The sequence below is a fragment of the Varroa jacobsoni genome, unplaced genomic scaffold (assembly GCF_002532875.2).
Source record: "Varroa jacobsoni isolate VJ856 unplaced genomic scaffold, vjacob_1.0 scaffold_598, whole genome shotgun sequence".
Lineage (NCBI taxonomy): Eukaryota > Metazoa > Arthropoda > Arachnida > Mesostigmata > Varroidae > Varroa > Varroa jacobsoni.
Genome location: NW_019213500.1, coordinates 181,589 through 194,258, shown reverse-complemented (window position 1 = coordinate 194,258; position 12,670 = coordinate 181,589). Strand labels below are relative to the sequence as shown.

Below are 12,670 nucleotides of genomic sequence, written 5' to 3'. Positions count from 1 at the left end.
GTACCTTTTTCTTTTTTCAAGAAATCGTCCTGCCAGATCGTATCTGTCACAGTGCAATTGGGGGCTGTTATTTGAGGTTATCGACAAGGTCACGCGCTCGGCTTCTGATGATATTTTCTAGTTGACAATATACAGAAGGTATTATTAAAAAATAATCCCTTTGAGATATTGATTATTGTCTCAGTTATGACTATTATGCCTGCTCGTACTCCACAAAGCACTCCAGCGTGTAGCAAATGCATATAGTCGATCAATTAATTTTTCAGGCCACCGGTTGAGTGTTACATGGGCTATCAATGTGACCTAAATTGAAGACAAGGAAAGCCTCTGTGGTCTTTAGTCTAGCAAGAAGCATCTGAGACACAATCGTATGCCTGCGGGCGGATCATCAGCAAACATCATTTCGGCAGCATCGAATGCAGGCCGCATTGCGGCCTATTCGCTCACACACGCATGTTACTCACAGCTAACTTGGCACTTAATAACCAGTATAACCGTAACCTGGAACAGCTCAGTGTTTAACGATGACAGCAGAACTATCGAAAACTCTTATACGATACCAGTCTCATAATGAAAACGTTTTACACGACAGCGTCAGGAACTAGTGCCAGTGGCAGTGACAACCGTTTTACACCGAAGTCATCCGTTACTCCAATGATTACCATCAATCATTTGTTGATGATGAAGAAGATTTTCGACAGTCACCGAACTGATGCGGAAATTTTAACAGGAAGCCCTGTAGTGACTCGCTTTCGCATGACGCTGGACATGGCATATATGACATTTCGCTCTGTCCCGCTGCTGTTACAGCCGAGCGACACATTGTGAGAACGACAGGCACAGTACAATATGAAAAAAGTATTAAGGCTGTATTTTCGTAATGAGTCGATCCTTCCTCGGCCTTTGCTGTCTCTTAAACAAATAGCTCACCCACTACTAGTTTTTCGTTAATTCACCCCATTCAGACAGATGTAAACCCCAAATTCGGAGTCAGCGACCTCACCGCCAGGTGCAGCAGCTTGCGTAGAAGCAGCAGTAGCAACAACCGTTATCAACAGTAATCTTTTTATATCCGCCCACGAGCAAACTGTAATCGTTTAGCGTAATCGTAGCTGCGGAACTGATGATAACACCGAAAGGAGAATTATACGTCGTAGTTAGTGATAGAATATAACGGTAATCGAATGCGCTGTAGTCCGACATCAGAAAGGCAACTGTGCCAGTTGCCCCACCCTTTTAAGTGTAGGCCAACACAAGATTATTTCTTGTCAATTTTACCCGTCTAAGCACGTATACGTATAAACTATTAGCCCCGCAGTTACAACCGTAACACACCCTTTTAAACGAAATAGGCGCACCTAGACTTACACAGCATTTGGTAGACAGATACAGGGATACTCCTGTTGCTCCTCAACAATCAGCGCCACACTTTCCTTCTATGGACTTCCTCAGCTGATACTGCAACGCCACCTATCGTTGCCTTTTCATTCGAGTTCGTTCGGCGGTTGTATTGCGGCGGCGTTTCTTAGCCCCTAAACCTCGCACTGTTCGACAGTACTTGCTCAAATGCGTTCCCCAATTAATTTCTTGCGGGCTAGCTATTGGCCAGTAGTTGGTCGCCGATAGCAGTAATCAGTACGTGGAACGTTAGTGTTCTCCAGCGTTCCCACATTCAGAATTCTCGTTCAGGGGTTATGGTTGGTCACTTGTAATCAGCGCGAGGTCGTCCCGTTCTGCTGTCTAAATTCAGATAGTGTTCACTGCTAACAAAAAGAAGGCTGCAGTCCGCCTCCGGCTTACTTCAGCACATACAAGGCAACATAGTGAATGTGTATCGCCTTGATTGATGCTGCTACCCCCGACTTTAAAGCTACTGCAAAAGACACAATTGCCTCTTTACGGTCTCTGTTCTTCCGTTATTTCCTTATCGAATATCGACTGGTTGCAAAGCTGGCAAATCTTTATTACCCTTCACGTTTCTGTGTTTCCAAGGGCCGTTTCGAGTCGATAGCGATTACCGACACCGCAGCCGACAGATAACGACGTCCTGCTGGTTCTCCCACAATTCATTAGTACTGTGAACGAATTCACCACTGCAAAAGCAACATATCTTGCGGTATTTGGAACAAACGCACAAGACGGCTGCTGCCCCTGTGCGATTTAGCATCGTCACCACACTTATCGGCAGAAGCAAACCTACGCTAGGGGCAAATAAAAGTTGGTGTTGTGCGCTCCCCTATGGTCTGGCATAGTCATGTTCTTCCAAGAATTTGTTTACTCAGGTATATTCGACTTAGGAAGTGGTTATATACGGAATATTCTCATAGAAAGACCGTTGTTGCTGTTAGTGTAGTAGTTAGCTTTATACTTGGTTATGTTCGACGATGGTGAACTGTGGATAATCAATATAGCAAATTAATCTACAACAGCCATTGATAGCGAATACCGATCAAATAATTACAGTGAGCTACATTGACGTTGTTGAGTCGAGTAACGTTCTACGATACCTTACTACACATATATTCTAACTGCTGCATGTCGAAGCACGTATTCCTGTGAACGGCTTCACCATGGTCGTCCAAAGGAAGCACAACGTCATAATTTTTAGCTGTCTAGATCATGAAGTTACGTGGTGAGGCCATTTTTCGTTTCTCACAACCATGTCACAACAACGGTACGAGTATAATTTCGGCACCCCGATCCGATTCCGCCTCAACGGCAGTCGTACCATATAAATGCTTAGGCCGATCTGTTGACGGGTGACGTCGATGATCGTCATCGGTGCTAGTAAAAATTTTCATTTTCTAACAAAAAATAATATAGTCACGCCGTCACGGTATAGGAACTGAGGTAATGTGCGGTAAGATTCAAATTGCAATCTCTACGAATTGCCGGATTGTTAGTTTTGTCGCCGAATCTGTTGTTGCAGTTAAACAATAACACCCCTGCTCACAAGCGAGCCTTCTCAGTGAACGACCGGAACCGATGATGGCCAGCAAAAGCAACACCATCACCCGAGTCACATTTAGACGAATAGCGGATTACAGTCACATTTTGTAACATGAAATTGTTACGGACAATCATGAACTTGGTAACATGCTTCTGCTGGAGTGGCGACATAGTGAATCACAGCAGAACGCCATAATACGAATGACTGCTATCAGCAACAGTCTTACATACTAATAAGTGTCACCCTGTGTCGGCGTCGTCATTGCCACAAGCCCTAGGAGCTAGCTAGCTAGCCGGCCGGCCGGACGGTCGGTCAAGACCCGCCAGTAGTACTAGTAAACTTACTATATAAGTGGCACAGTAATTGTCCTGCTGATGTCCAAGATCATCAGGCTAATGTACAAAAGCAACCGGTATGCGACGCGTGCGAGGTAGGACGGTCATCGCAGCTCCGGCTGTATTATGCAGGAAACAGAAGCCAGGGTCTTAATTATTGCTGGCGTTTAACAGACGCCATTGTGATTTTGTCTTCGCCTTAGTCTGTTTGTGTGCGTGATTGCGTAAGTGAGTTTGTTGACTAATAAAAGATCGTCGCCGTGGTCGCCTTTCGGCGTATTCTCACTGATATCGCATTGGTTACGCCGAGACGCAAATGCATACACAGCGAAAGACTGACGGGCAGATTCATGATCCGCTGCTCGTAGGGACGACAGCAGCGTCTCAGTTAGCCGTTGTTACTCCGCCGTCGTCAGAGGAGCGTCCAATAAGTCGATTGTACGCAACTGAGTGACGATTTTTACTGTGGCGCTGCGATTCCATGGAACCAAATACAAGAAAATGATGACTACAGCTGTTCGCTCGGCTGTGAAGGCAGTAGTTGACGCGAAGCAACTGGCAGATGTCGCTCGTTTCGGCTTCATTTCCTAAAAAGGTTCTCGCTCTATTATGACGTCATTGCTAAACTACTGCGCCTATTATAGACAGTACAGCGGCATGTGTAATTTGTCTGCTGCTATTTACTATTGTTCTTATATGTTAAAGGCTGTTTGATGTTTTTGGCCTATCCAGCAGAAGGGAACAAACTAACACTGTATAACTACAGGATACATGTTATCTATATAATCTGGTATATAATTAAAGACGCACAAGTAGAACTAGCTGTGTCTGCAAAGACGAGTTTGAGCCAACAACAGTTGACGACAATGTGCGCGTATACGGTGGCGGCCCTTTTGTCCATGGCCCATCCCTGCAAATAGAGAAGCTTGATGGTTCAAATCTATAGACAGACTAATACACTCAGCGGAAATGTACTTCGGACATCGGAGCGGCGATGGCGATGACAACGACAACGACAACGACGATGGAAACTAAAAAAGTAACGCGTCATCGCACGCCTACAGCTCTAGTGATCTGCCGCATCTACTACCGGAGCGAGACGGAGCGGCGAGGTAAAATGAAAGAAGCGGGAAAAAGAAAATGGAGAAGCAAATTATGACATTGCTGATGACGATACACGAACCTAGTCAACTAGAAGAATAGCTTCATTACAAAATCTCTGTATAGTCCCGGTTATTGTTCGCGTTTGATTTACGTCTTCGCGTACGAGGTCTGCTTGCGCGTAAATTTTGTCTGCTCCAGGGATTGCCAGGTAGGTTTAAAAAGTGCACGTGACAGTGTAATAATTACGGTCAACGTTTTATTGTATGGTCCGACTTCTTTTAGTCTTACTCAAGTTACGAAAGACGCTCGTTACGTCTCAAAGACAAGAAGAGCTATGGTACGTTAAGCTGTGATGATTTAACCAGCATATGCACTATCAGCCTATTCGGACGTTTATTGAATTCAACAGGGGAGCACAGTATATCTATGTACAATAGTTCGACATATGAGTCTATCCTAGCAGGCAGCATCCCTATACCTGAAGGCACTGTTCCCACGGCCGGAAGTCACTATTATGAAGAGGCGCGAATAAAAACAGAGCTAAAATAGGGCAAAGATAACAACAACAACGACGACGACGACGACATCGACTAAATGCAGCTTGAAGAACAAGTGTAACAATGGACTACTGAACAAATAGCAAGAAAATATGCAGACGAACATTTTTGTCAGAATCAGGTAATTACGATAACGTTATCGTAATTATTGTTATTATATCAATAATGGCTGTCAACGATACAAAGAAAAATAACAGTAACAGTGGCTACAAACAATCAAAAAATTTGACAGTGCTCCCTGCGGGCTTTGTTCGAAGACCGCTTGCCGATGATTGCGCGGTCCTTGGACGACCCCTTCGTGGCATGTTATTACTTGCGATCTGCAGTATTTGTCTGCTAAAAAAAGACAAGTTTACAGTACGTTGACTAACGAGCAGCCATCCTTTGTTCTAGCAACGACTGACGTAAGCGTTAGCTACGGCGCTGATTGCATTTTGTAGCTGCTTGTAACTTTTACTTAGCGATACCTTCCAAACATCCCCAGCAAGGTCCCTCATAGAGAGATTCGATTTGTGGCCTACATATATATATATATATATATATATATGATAAACGGTCGGCCTGCGCGTCGTTTGCTGCTGGAGCTGCCTGAGCTCGTATGATTGCATTCCAGCCTGTATGCGGTGCTCACTCTCATGAAAGAGGTAACGCGGCTGCAGCGATTTCCAGCCCTGGAGGCCGCCGATAGCTGCGGGTACCGATTATTTAGGCAGTGCACTGCCACTACGCTGCAACATATACTGTTCGTTCGCGCACTGGCTCAACGTCCACATCGCCGACACTGTAGATGCTGCTCTGCCTGATTCGAAATAGAGCGATAGCAGCAGCGTCAAGGACGGCGGCAATGCGGGTTGCTGGCGCTGATGCAGCAAGCATGGCACCATTACACTGCGCCGAAAAACGACAACAGCGACCACCTTGACAAAAGGACAGCCTCTTTGAACAATGTCGCCAACAGCAACAGCAGCGGCAATAGCAGCCGAAATGTGTCGACGTCGGCGGCCCGATACGCGGTATAATTGGTAGCAATAGTGACATCAACGGTTACAAAGATATTTCCGTAAGAAGACGCCACAAAAGTAGACGTGCCCGTACGTCGCCAAGCAGGCAAATGTATTTACACATACTTTTGTTTCTTTTGACAACGATCGATTGACTAATCGATCAACACAATCACTGCCACAGATGAATCTATCTGCCACTTCTCACTCCAGTAACTTGTTCCTATTCGTGATGCTGTCATTCGGTTTCAAAGCGGTACCGCAACTAAAGGAGCAGCGGCGACGTCTTTAATAGACGGCCATTAAGAGAGCAAATGGACTACGCTTAATGCTACCGTACCTCATCAATAGAGAGAAATCAAGAAATGCGTTCGCCCAAAAAGATGATATCGGCAAAGCGGATGATGAGAATAGAATAGTAGAAAACATAGATGACAACAACATTAGCTCGCGAGAGGGCATATCACTGTTCAAGTGGCTAAAGTATATAGCATTGGACTGTTGTAGCGTTAAAATAAGGACGTTACGTACATGAATATGGTATGTGTTGTTAGAGTTGATGGTGATATCGGTGATTAGTTTATAGTTAACGGAGACAGAAATCTTAAATTCGCACCCTACTACGTGTTCTAGTCCTACTGTTATGAAACTGCTTTCAAACCGGCCTCCACTAACCCATTTCAGGTCAGCTATTTATTCCTGCCTCATAAACCTTATGCTATTTATATTATAATCGGCCAGATTATCGATTTGTTATATATATATATATATATATATATAATTACAATCACTAGCCGTCTAGCAACCTACTGAAAAACTATAGGAACCGGGAATCGGCCAGACTCAAAGCGAAGAATTAATAGCTGACCGTGTAGCTAGATCGATTTAATTTACTATCGGACGTGTACACAGTAAATATTTATTAAGCAAAACATTCCGTATTGCTGCTACAAGACTGCCAATACAACAGCCTCTAGCAGTAGTGATACTGATAATTTGGGTAAAACTGTGTTAATAATTGCAGTACCCATGAGTAAATAATGATCGCTTGGCGGCTTTAGGCGGTATAGAACCCGGGCAGCATCATCACAGTGGCGATAATGGCCCGCGACGTCCCTAGAGTGCCATGCAGATTGCCAGCTTTATTCAATGCTGCTTGAACACTGCCTGAAAGCTGTCATTCCGTGAAGCCTTCTTTTTACTTTGTGTTCGTCCAGCGGTCCATGCTATTCTTACTAAGCTTCATGGGTCCACTAGCTGACACGCTTAGAGGCCTAGTCACCGTACACATACGCGCATACAAGCCGATATTTCCATAGAGACGCACTACTGTGTAGTTCTATCGAAGTGGCCAAAGAGGTCGTTGCCGTTAGTTTGTATGGGCTTTGTTTGTTCATAAATTCGTATGTTAATTCACGCACAGGCGGCCGTAGTTATGACCATCGGTTGTTACAGGTTCACGTAACTTGATGGCCGATAACCAAATGTTACGACGACATGAGTGTTACGACGATAGCGATAGTTACGGTAACCAGAACGACGACAATGCGACAATGTCGGCAAAGTTTCACAATTAAGGGCTAAAAAACGCTCTGTATGTGAGTGCGATTGCGGCAGTAAGCGTTTGTTCCCACTCGAGAGAAACGCGTGAGTCGCGGGTCCCACGCCTAACACACCCACACTAACAAAGACACAAGACGAACCCTGTTGTTCTAAACACCTAATAGACATGGTTAACATTGCAAGCCGCTGTTGAAACTAATAACATGCACCAACACATCGCGTTTCTTGGTCCCTTGCCACACATGAAGGGGCATTTAGTTGTGAATCGTGTCATCGTTCCGTCGGTCCGACACTTCAGCTAGGAACGGTGCCATGCTCAGTAAAATCTAGAGTCTTCTTGCTCCTCGTCTGCTTTTCCCAATACGCCTCGAACATTTTTTGTAAGGTTGGGAGTCAAATGGCAACGAGGTCTCCGATGGTCACCACGGATCTGAGGCTAGCCAGGTATGGCGAAGAAGATGCGCAGACGAGCGTCTGAATAAGTATATATGAAATAGGTTGTCAGCAAAAATATGATATTCTATTCGACCCGAATCGATTGTCTGATTGTTGAAGTCTACGTCTATTTAATGGAAAGTTTTTCCCGACGCATTTTCGAAATCAATCTATGTATTTTTTCTGTGCTCATTTTAGGCGCTTGCTGAATAGATACTGCATGTTTTCAAAGATGATTAATCAAGACGCTGAGATACAGAACAGACCCGGCACGAACAGTGAACGTCTGCCTGCTGCCCACGTCGGCGCCGTACTCACCACCTGTCTATGGCTCCCGCTATCTGTGTCTCGATGTCAAATTTGTTCGTCTGGTGAGCTAAAAGCGGGGTACCCGCTCGCACGCAGATGTCAAGATATAATGTCAGTACACGCAAACTACCCTGCTGTAGTGGTACTTAGGAAGAACCACAGAAATGGCTGAGTACCAAAAGTATATCTCTAAAATTGTCATGCGAACAGTTGGCACGTCGACGAGCCGTTTGCTGCATGCCGCTAAGACAGGAGTGGGCGTTCGTAATAACTCCTCTTCAGATTTCTTTCAGATTGATCCACCTGTTGATTCGGTGTTGGGGGCTGTAGATGGTTGCGGATCACTTCGGCAGAAATCCGGTATTGCAATCGAGCGCTTGTTGAAATATAGCGCGTTTGAAAATTACCACATATCGATATCGAATAATCAGGCATCCTAAGTTACCCTCAAACCGCCTACTATCATATGACAAATGTGTGTCATCGACAATAATAACAATGTTGACAACATGAAATGAATTAGAGCAACATCGTGACAACACCGAGTGTAGATGGCACGTTGCTGACTGATACACTAATTACATAGCTGATTTTTATCTACAATAGTAGGCAAATTCTGGTCCTCAGAGCGCAGACTAATAGTTTGTCCTGTTGTGAAATGGATACGGTGAACTTGCTACTCCTTCGCTTGACGTTTCTAACCGAATTATTAGAAGTTTATTATGTTATATCGACGAAGTTGTCAGGAGGGCTCATCTGCAATAGCAAATTCGTGAAGATCTACCGCCGTTCACTTATCGACTGATGCTCACTTGTTTTTCTAATGCTATTGCTTAGCGCACCAATGGACGAATAGCCAATGAGCTCCGTGTTGTGTCCTAACAGGAACCAAAATGAACCTGATTTATTGCAGTTGTCTTACAATGACGATCAGCACCAATCGAGGGTGTCAGTGCTTTATAACGCTAACAATAATGTACATGCTTTATCAGCAATAGAAGCAACGATAACGACACTCCCTCGCTGTCCGGACAGCGGACGCTGGGTCTGGTGTCCGGCACGCTCGTTGGCAACAACCGGCTCACCGGCTCCATCTCGTCGCATCAATTCCGCTCCAAGGATATTGACTCCTTTGGGTTAGCAGCACCTGTAATGGGGCCGCTTGGAGCTTCAGCAGCAAAGCAGTGCCCGTCACCATTTGACTCTCATAATGAGCATCATAAAGCCGCAACGAAAACGACGAGACCGTTATTATCCTCCAGCATTTCGATATTATTTAGGCTAGAAATGTATGACAAATCACAGTAACCGTGGCCGTCGCATAAGCTTTCCACAGCAAGAGTACAAATGTAAGAGATCGGAAAAATCTAAGCCTTATCGGCTAATAGCCGTTGTCGAAACCTATTCATATTGAGGTGGACGGTACGTGCCTACAACAAAAACAAATTTCCTTGTATAGTATAGAAGATAAAAAAATTAGGTCCATTGTTACTATTGGGTATGCTCGGTCTCCGTACGAAACAGAAAACGCTGTTCACTGCGGATACAACATTTAGAGGGCATCTACGTTATAGATATTCACACGCTGTAATGTCATCGGTATTCCACGAGAGTTTTCAGTAGTAGTCGCAGCGGAAGACTACGTGAGTTCACTGGATCCGGTACAAACGTCGATGGACTATAAAAAAACAACAAAAAATAGGTAAAGCAAACCGCTACGCTCGCTACACGGGCTCTGTTGCATAGAGAATATACAAAGACTACGTCGCTTGTATATGCGTGCAAATATACATATGTTAAGCCCACATTGCGAAAATCGTACGGTGACCCGTTCTGTTTAATTAAGATGTAAACAAATTTACGTTAAAGCTATCCGCACCGTGTCTGCCATTACAGGACCGTTATATAAATGTACCGGCAGGACATGCATAGAACGAATAGTATTATTTTGTAAATATGTGATGATTTGTAAAATTAAATGTGGATCTTTTTAGGGGTCTTTGTCAATAGGAAATTAGTTGATATAGCCACTTCATTTTTGCGGGCTCCCGCGACGCTCGATAGGTGAACATTCGGGAATGGCCTGTCGCCGCTATTTCGGCCGTGTGACGTCCCCTAGTAGCTACTTCTTACGGGACGTATGCGCTCTTTAAGTGACCACCGTTGTACTTTTCGATTAGTTCCACAATAATGGTCTTGCTTGCTTGCTTGTTTGTATGCTTTGTTCGGAAAATGTTTTCTTCTGTCCACACCCGTATGGAATAACACATTGTTTTTTAGCGCCGTCCTATCTAATACATACACATGTCTTACATATAGATATCTAGAAAAATCACATTGTTAGTCCTTATTATATTAAAGTACTAATTTATCAAACGCTAGGAAAAACATTGAACTGCATCGACATCAAGCAGCATCTGCTACGCGTTATTAAAAGGATGATCCTTTTTCGGCACACGGCCATTGCAGCAGAAATTGTAATTCACGAATGCACGAACGAGTTTCAGTATTTACAAAGCTCTCAAACAACTAGAAACGCGCGAATCTCTATCTGTTAGCACAGTATTCGACCAATTGAAGCAGTCTGTTAACGACTAATTTCTATAGCTAGACCACAACAAAAAAATCGCTTTGCCTTTGTTGTACGTACATACACCCGTATATATATATATATATATATATAACATAATTCTAGGATATGGACAGTTTAGCCACATAATCGACGTTATCGATTCGACTGGTTATTGTCAGGCTAAATCCATAAAAAGCATTTAGAGAAGCATGCAGAAGACCGGGTCATTTTTACTACAATTTAGCCAATAAAATGTTCGTTTAACTGATTCTTTGGAAGGTTTTTGTTCATGAGGGTTATTTGGCTGTCATGAAGGGAATCAGTCGAGGAAGCTACGAGCTTGTCTGTACTGAATCGACGTTACAACAAAAGATAACGCGATTACGGGCATAGAGCATAAGCGCCATGTATTATTTTGTTTCTTTGGTACTGCTGACGCTAGCTGGCTTCCGTTACCGTCAGAACACCCCAGCACAGCGCGTCCAAAGCGTTGCGGAGGTGAGCTACGTTGCTTGTGCGTAACGGCTGGCGACGGGCCCCAGTTAGCAGGCCAACATTCCATCGTCATGCCTTACAATATGGGTCAACATTGAAGTTCACTTAACAGACAGATGATACATCAATTGGGGGAGATGGCTTCGATGGATGCGAACCCTACACTCAGGCAGTGACGACGAGTCTAACGATCGGGATACGAATAGTCGAACGGCAGAGATGCGTTTTGCGGATGAGATTTGCGGCGATGATACTAATTGTCCACCCATCAATCATTTGCACTGGCGTTTATGTGGCCGCCACAACGTACCATGAGAGTTTGGAGTTCGTGAGAGAGGTACTCGCTGTTTGTCTAGTTTTTTAATGCAGTAGTAGCAACGTCATATATAGAGCGAAAGCGACTTCCATAGCTTGTTTGGTTATTGACTTTTTCTAAGTTATAGGGGATGTTGTAGGGGATTTACCGAATTGTTTTTATCATTGCGTTGTTGAATCTGCCAGACCACCGATCAATCGATCGATTGATCCAATTGATACGTTAAAGCCGATAGATGGGCAACAAGACCAATTGGCCAGTTTTATCCTAAGTATTATAGCTGGCTTACTCAAGATCAGCTTTTCGTGAGACAACCGCTGGTATTTGTTGAAGTCATAAATCGTTAACTAATCACTAGAATAGAAATATTGTACTATAGCTAGCAGTAAACCACCATACGCTAAGAGTAGTCAACTCTGACTGACTGACTGACTGTATGAAAACAGTGTGAACGTTTAACAATACTTTTTTATAGTAGAGAAGAAAAATAATCCAACCATCATGTATTTGGTTTACGTTACATCTATGATTTACTACTTATATTACTATATTATTATACGATATTTACTATCTATTTACTATTAATATCAAAAACAATACGGTCCGGTGTTTCAAATAGTTCAGACCGGAGATTTATCTGCTTGCCCTAGAAAATCTATCTTGAATGTAAATGTTTGCCTCATTCAGTCGATATTCGTATTTACTTACAGGTATAGAATACACCTGCGCGTCGCGTCGCTAGTCCAGCAGTTTTTACTATTATTTAATGTACGGCCTACATTTCCATAACCCTTACGGTTTCAGTATTGCTATAGAAATTATCTTGTTTCGAGCGGTGTCTCGAACAGCCAAGAATGATCAACCATTAATCTAATAACACCGCGATCATCGTCCAAACACAGAAAGTCCTATGAACGTGTCTTGGAATAATACTTTCCGTCAGTAGGCATGCTATGCCCTATGGTTCCTAAGCTCTATGCTGTCTCTACAGAGCGGGCATAGTTATGACTTGTATGCTTTTACATGTTTGCCA

General features: G+C 43.7%; 1 long non-coding RNA gene across 4 annotated transcripts in view; it reads left to right on the top strand.

Annotated features, from left to right (window-relative positions):
* Positions 1–1,053: 1,053 nt before the first annotated feature.
* The window catches only part of LOC111261828 (uncharacterized), a 66,821-nt gene continuing 55,204 nt past the window's right edge, over positions 1,054–12,670 (top strand). For 2 of the 4 annotated variants that reach the window (XR_015311680.1, XR_002681225.2), the window contains exons 1-2: positions 1,054–2,282; positions 8,144–8,316. This is a non-coding gene — a long non-coding RNA (uncharacterized LOC111261828). Of the gene's footprint in view, positions 2,283–2,748; positions 4,598–8,143; positions 8,317–12,670 lie in introns of those variants that run through there. The other 2 variants (XR_015311682.1, XR_015311681.1) reach the window with 2 other exon arrangements.